General features: G+C 45.8%; 1 non-coding gene across 1 annotated transcript; it reads left to right on the top strand.

The window, feature by feature from the left end:
- The first annotated feature begins 224 nt into the window (after positions 1-224).
- Positions 225-355, top strand: LOC142442120 (small nucleolar RNA SNORA3/SNORA45 family). The gene has a single exon (XR_012783366.1). It is a non-coding gene; the product is annotated as a small nucleolar RNA SNORA3/SNORA45 family (small nucleolar RNA).
- The last annotated feature ends 6900 nt before the right edge of the window (positions 356-7255 follow it).

The raw sequence follows: 7255 nt of genomic DNA, 5'->3' as shown, positions 1-7255 counted from the left end.
ATGGACAGAAGCAGAAAGCAAAAGTCATGTTTTTATTCTTTAGTTAGTGAGTGTTACAGGGTATGGCATTGACTATAACATCCTGGTTAATAACATAAAAATAGTAACATCCTGGTTATAACATCAAAAGGAACATTCTTATTAATTACAATGATCTGATCTTGAGAACATAAGAGTACATTTTGTTTGTTTGTTTGAAGAGTACATTTTAAAATCAATCACTAGTCGAGGCTAGAGTCACGCTTGGGCACTGGTTATTGCCTTGGTGTGCCAGAAACCTCGGAGAGTAAGTGCTGACCTTATTCACTGGCTGTGCGTCTCGTGGCACAGGCAAGTCACCAGGTTAGCGACATGCAAAAAAAAAGTGGGACTTTCCGAGATGGGAGAGGGAAGGAGGCAGGTCATTCAGCAGTCAATGAGATGCCACTCCAGTGGCTCGTGCTAGTCTGTCTCACTGGATTGTAACAGCCAACAGTTGTCACACAGAGCCTCTAAGGAGGGTTCCTTAAGAAAAGGACAAATGGGTTTTAAATAATCCTAAGGGTAGGCCAAAGATATTCATTAACTTCAATTTTGAAAACTTAAATATAGACATGTATATGTTAGGCAGCTTAGCCTAGGGAATTGGGAAGTCCATTTACGCATGCCCAGGAGAGCCAGCATAGGACAAAGCTGGATTTTCCTGCCGGTGGGCGATGGGCATTACACCTGGAGCAGCCCACCTGGGCCAAGTGATTGCAATTCAGCCAATGGGATCGACCTGGGGTCATTCACCACACCTCCCCCAGGAACCCTTGAAAAGGCAGGGACCGAATGGAAAGGGTCTTGTCTGGTCGTCTTCGTGGGAGGAAACTTGGGAGAGAGATCTTTGCGTGACCCCGAGCAGTGCCTGCCAGGCCGCATGGTCAAAGGAATCCTATGGGTGTCGCGTAAAACCTGAAGCTTCTTTTGACTCTCATTAAATTCACTTGGATCACGAGCCCGGCTTCGGCGTGAAATCTTTCTCGTGCGGAGCCAAGGACTGAGGTTGGAATTTAGCCCTAACATATGTAAGCAGAATAGAGAACAGGAGAAACAATGTGCAGAAGGAAGAGGGCTAGTTCAATTTGAGGTGAGTTGAATTGGAGCTGTCTGTGGGAACACTAAGACTCACTAATAATCTGCTATATTCAGGTGGCACAATCTTGCTTGCCGATAATGAAGAGGATTTGAAGCACTTACTGACGAAGTTCATAGAATATAGCCTTCAGGAGGAATTACTTCACACTATAAAGAAAACAATGGACTTTGTAGGGATTACACCTCAATATAAAGACCCTCCAAGAGATGGGTTGACGCAGTGGCTGCAACGATTGCTTCAGAACAGGAACAACTATGAGGACAGCCCAGGACTGCCTGGTATTTTCTTCTGTGATGCATAAGGTTGCTATAGGTCAGTGGTTCTCAACCTTCCTAATGCCGCGACCCTTTATTACAGGTCCTCATGTTGTGGTGACCCCCGCCAAAAAAACCCATAAAATTATTTTCGTTGCTCCTTCCTAACTGTAATTTCCCTACTGTTATGAATCGGGCGACCCCTGTGAAAGGGTGGTTTGACCCATAGGTTGAGAACTGCTGCTCTAGGTTGAAACTGGCTTAATGGCACTAGTAGGCAGGCTAGCGCAGGACTGGGGAATGTCCATTAACGCATGCCCAGAGAGCCAAGCCACGGAAACAAAGGAGTGGTGCACTGCACATGCTCAGAGGTTCAGGTTCCCGCCGGTAGGCATGGGTGGGCGCTGAACCTGGATTGGCCCACCTAGGCCACCTGGATTGGCCCACCTAGGCCAGGTGAATTCAATTCAGCCAATGGGGTCGACCAGGGGTCGTCCACCACACCTCCCCGTGGAATCCTTGAAAAGGCAGGAGCCCAGAGTGGAGAGATAGACTCTTTCTGTGTGACGCTGAGCACTTTCTGCCAGGCTGCGTGGTTGGGAGGAGTCCTATGGGTGCCGTGTAAACCTGAAACTTCTTCTAACTCTCATAAAACTCACTTGGATCACAAACCAGGCTTCGGCGTGAATTCTTTCTGGCGCGGGGCCAAGGACCGAGGTACAGATCTAGCTCTAGAGAGCTATAACAGCACCTAACGACAACATAAAGGACACAAATCCTATAACTGGACCAATAAGCAACAGCGTGATAAATGGAGAAAAGATTTTAGTTGTTAAAAAGTTCATTTTACCATCAATGCTCACAGAAGCAATGATCAAGAAATCAAATGTGTTGGGAAAATTTGCCGCAAAATACCTCCTTGAAGTGTTAAAGCAAAGTGTGGGAAACGGAACTGGGAAGAGAGCGTATGAGGCCAAGTTCTGTGTGCTCGAGACTCCCACGGAGAGCCGCCTTCACATTGGTGCGTCAGAGATGAATCCTGATCACCTCCTCCTAACTAAAGTTGTACCCCACAATGCCCCCTTGTAAGAATGCCCATGTTAAGGTGCTGCCTGTCAGCGCAGGACTGCTACAATACTCTTGAAGGTTAACTGCTTGAAGGCTGTTTGCCTGAAGGTTGTCTGTCATCGGAGGGATCAGACCACCCCACCCTAAGTGCGGCCCACTCCCTTCTGATAAGGATCATAGATTGTTCCCCTGGAGAAGAGCTCAGGAGCACTTACAGTCAAGCCAGTTGAGAGATGACCAAGGTTAACCTACCATCTTCACTCTAAAACCCGCCCGCTTGTTATGTATGTAGCTTTCTGTCCCTGATACGTCCCCTTCTTGATGCCCATGCCTGAGATTACATAAGCCCCTTAGGAGAGTACAGTCACCCACTATCTGCTGTTTCTTTCATTTACCCTTCAATTACACAACCACTCCCTAAGGCTCATTGGTTGTGCAGGCTGAGCCCACAGCAAAGATGTCACCTTGAAGACTACTAGGGTGTGCCTGATTCAAGCCATAGTGTCTTCATCCAGTCACCTCATATGTATGTGAACGCTGGATAAGAACCAGGTAGACTGGAGAAGACTGATGCCCTTGAATTGTTGTGATGGCAGAACATGGAATATACCACGTGCTGCTGCAAGAACAAGCAAATCTCTATCAGAAGAAGCACAGCCAGAACGCTCCTTCGAAGTGAAGATGGTGAAGCAGGGCCTCATGTATAACATGTCCATGTTATCAGACGGACAACATGCTGGGTAAAGTCGAGGGTCGGCACGAAAGAGGAAGCTCCTTGACTGGATTGATCCACACAATGGCGGCGGAAGCCCCGGGCTCAAACCTAAAGAGGCTTGTGAAGAAGGCGCTGCACCGAGCAGTGTTTCCTTGGGTCCCTAGGAATCCGAACAGCCCCAAACATGGGGGGCAGCGAAGCAGCCCTGTGGCACGATGACCAAGTGCATGGCTGTTAACTGAAAGGTTGGCAGTTCAAACCTATCCATCGCCCCACAGCAGAAGTGGTGGCAGTCTTAGACACCCTGTGGGGCAGTTCTATGTTGGGTTGCGATGAGCCAGAATTGACTTGATAACAAGACGTTGGATTTGGGGTTCTAGAAACAGAGGTGTTTCTGTGGTAGAATTCTCACCGTTAAGACATATTGGTCATGAATATTTGGAGTTTTCCTAGAAAGCTAATTTTAAGAAACTGCTTCTGAGCTGACCAGAGTTTACCTTATGCATAGCTCCTACCCCTCCATCAATAAAGGCTTACCTGTGGCCCTGATGCTTAACTTCAGGCTAAGTTGAGCTAGGGAACAGCCTAGTGACCTATTTTTTCCCATTAGCCATCTAAAACCTCTGGATCACCAGGGTCAACTTTGCAGGTGATCTTGGGGATGGCACAGGACCGGGCAGTGTCTCAATCTGTTAGGCACGAAGCCACATGCGTCGAGGGGAGACTCAATGAGAGCGGACAAGGGACTGCCAAGTGAAGGTGAACAGGATGCAGTCATTCAGTTTTCTTTTTGTTTTTCCTTTCTTTAAAAAAAATCATTTAATTAGGGGCTCATACACCTCTTATCACATTCCATACATCAATTGTGTAAAGCACATGTGTACATTCATTGCGCTCATCATTCTCAAAACATTTGCTCTCCACTTAAGCCCCTGGCATCAGCTCCTTATTTTTTCAGTTTTCTAAAAAACTTTTCTCAAGTCAAGGCCAAGGCCATGTTCTTTTCCACCTTATTTGGGATAACTTCTTTTTAAGCTAACGCAGTCTTTAGCTCTGTTTGGAGTTACGAGTTTGCCGAATGATTTTGAATTCTGCTGAGCTGTGTTGCATCGGTGTACATTTTGAACACGGTTCCCAGATAGATGGTGGAGGAAAATCATGAAATGATTGTTTCTAGAAACCTTTAAAAATAATGTCGTTTTCTATTTTGAGAGGTTTGGGGTTGCCCCCTTTCCAGAGTTTTGGACTTCTCCAAGTGTAAAGGTCTCTTTTTTTTCCCCCCCTTAAAAAAAAAAAAATTTATTCTCTGCTCTTCTCTGCCATCTAGTGGCATTTGAATAGACTACTGTATTTAGAAAGAAAATAAAGTGTAGTTACAGGTTCCCCACCCCACGCCCCAACTGAAAGTAGAGCATTCCTTTCAAACTTTTGGTAACCTCCAATAGTATAAAGTGAAAAAGCAATTGTCACCGCTTTATATGAAAAAGATATACGAGCATTTCCAGACCATGTTAGCTAAACCCAAACCATACTAAATAACACAGAAAACCTAAGATAACGCTGACAAAGAGTATTCGCAGACACAGTTCAAAGCTATGGCAGCTTGAGGCTGAGACACTGGGGAAGTTCCAGCCGGACAGTGTGGCCATGCCACCTCACTGCCTCTTAACAGCTAACTGTAAAACAAACGCTGTGTGCTAGTTTTGCTTTGCTTTGTGCATAAAACGTCTACAGATTTCTTTTGGTTAGCAAAAATAAAAATACATCAAGTGTATTCTAAGTCATGCGACCCTATAGGACAGAGTAGCACTGCTCCTGGGAATCCCCAGACTATAAATCTTTACAAGAACACACAGCCTCATCTGGCTCCTGCAGAGTGATGGCTGGTGGGTTTGAACTGGTGACTGTGCAGTTAGTAGCCCCATGTGTAGTCCATGAGGCCACCAAGGCTTCCGAAAGCAGGTTCTTCCTAAGAGGGAAGCAATATAAAGCAAACTTTTGAAAAGCGAGTGATTCCTGGATTTTGAAATACAGCAACTTGTTCAATAGAAGCAAAATCTATGTGTGTGTGTTGATTTCAACTTTGAAATCACTAAAGGAAAGCACTAGTCTGTCGTGTTTGCAGGATTCTATACCCTCTCAGTCCTGGTTCACCACATGGCATATCTACCCTTATAAATAGACCACTGCTTTCAGTAGATTCCAGCTCACGATGACTCCGTAGGCTAGACTAGTGCTGCGCCGTCAGATTCCCAAGGCTGTACATCTTTTGTTGTTGTTGTTATTAAGCTTGGTTTAGTTTATTTTTGTCAGATCTTGAAGTGTAATGCCTTTCTTTTTTTTTTCTTTCGGTTAACCTTGCCTTTCTTTTCTTTTCATTTTTTAAAAACATTTTCTTAGGGACTCATACAACTCTTATCACAATCCATACATATACACACATCAATTGTGTAAAGCACATCTGTACATTCTTTGCCCTAATAATTCTCAAAGCATTTGCTCTCCACTTAAGCCCTTTGCATCAAGTCCTCTTTCTTCCCATGCCTCCCTGCTCCCCCCTCAGGCTGTCCATCTTTACCCAGAAGCAGACGGTCTTTCTCCCTCAGAGCTGTTGGGGAGTTCCACCTGCCGACCTCTGCTTAGCAGCTGAGTACTTTAACCACTGTGCCACCAGGGCTTCTCGCCATAAGTATCCCACTGCCACTGAGTCAACTCCAGCTCATCGCAACCATTGATGGCATTTCCAAGGCTGTGACTCTTTATAGGAACAGATCACCTCGTCTTTTCCCCACAGAGTATCTGGTGGGTTTGAACTGCTGACCTTGTAGTTAGCAGTCCAACATTTACCTTTAATGCTGACCCAACAGTACCACCAGGGCTTAACTGTATGTATAGTACTAAATCAAATGATCAACGCTTAAATATTTGCTTCATTTTTTTCCCTCACAATTGGCCCTCACCAGGATTTTGCCTCTTCTGTTTCGCAGCTTTGTGGGAGGTACAATAGTGGATCCCCAAAGACATCCATGTCCCTATCCCTGGAATTTAGGGAAAGATTACCTTCCACAGCAAAAGTGCATTGCAGATATGCATCAAGTGAAGGACGCAAGATGGAGAGGTGATCCTGTATCACCTAGATGAGCTCAGTCTAATCATGAGCTCAGTGTAACCTTTCCTGCTTGGAGTTAGAGAAAGAGGAAAGGGGTGGGGAGAGGGCAGAGTGAGGAGGGGAGGGGAGCTAGAGAATCATAAGGGTCAGAAGAAATGTCATCAAGCGTGAGAAGAGTTAGACCAGTAACTCAAGCTCACTGCCATCGAGTCAATTCCAACTCATGGCGACCCTGTGGGTTTCTGAAACTAACTTTTTAAGGGAGCAGAAAGCCTCATTTTTCTCCTGAGGAGCAGCTGGTGGTTTCAAACTGCTGACCTGGTGGTTAGCAGCCCTACTCATAACTGACTACACCCCCAGAGCTCCTAATGAGGTCTTAAGTGTCAGGGGAAGACAGCCCCTAACACATCATTATGGGTCCAGTAGGTGCAATTGTACAGTGATAATAAGTAAAGATCAGTAAAGTTATGGAGAGCATGAGAGAAAGAAATATTGAAATAAATGGAGTCAGACACAATTCATGGTAGTGTGCTCACCTCAGCCCTGCTTGGTGGTCCACGTGGAGGGAGAGAGAGATTTAATGCAAGCCCAGGCGTTTATATTCTCTGGGGACATGCAAGCCCCCTAATTACAGGTGAGGACGTATGTCATAGGAAGGGGTTGTGCTACAGGTAATACAGTAATGAGGGGGTGGTCTAGGGAAATACATGCAATAGGAAGAGGAGGGATTGGGGGTATACATGTGACAAGATGGGCGGATCCTAGGTTTAGCATGGCAGCCTAACCTTGGCTATCCTTGGACAGGTTTGACCTCCCTGGTGTCTCCTACAGGGGAAAAGATAGCTACTATCCTTACCAGAAGGGAGTGGGCCCTACTTGTTGTGGGATAAACAGTGGTGCCTGCTTGCTCTAGATGGCTGATAGCTCTCAGGGAGAATGACCCCTGATCTACTCCTGATGACCTCCAAGTGTATAGTCATTGGCAAGCA

The sequence above is a fragment of the Tenrec ecaudatus genome, chromosome 2 (assembly GCF_050624435.1).
Source record: "Tenrec ecaudatus isolate mTenEca1 chromosome 2, mTenEca1.hap1, whole genome shotgun sequence".
In the NCBI taxonomy this organism is placed as follows: Eukaryota; Metazoa; Chordata; class Mammalia; order Afrosoricida; family Tenrecidae; genus Tenrec; species Tenrec ecaudatus.
This window is presented reverse-complemented; position numbering and strand designations above follow the sequence as displayed.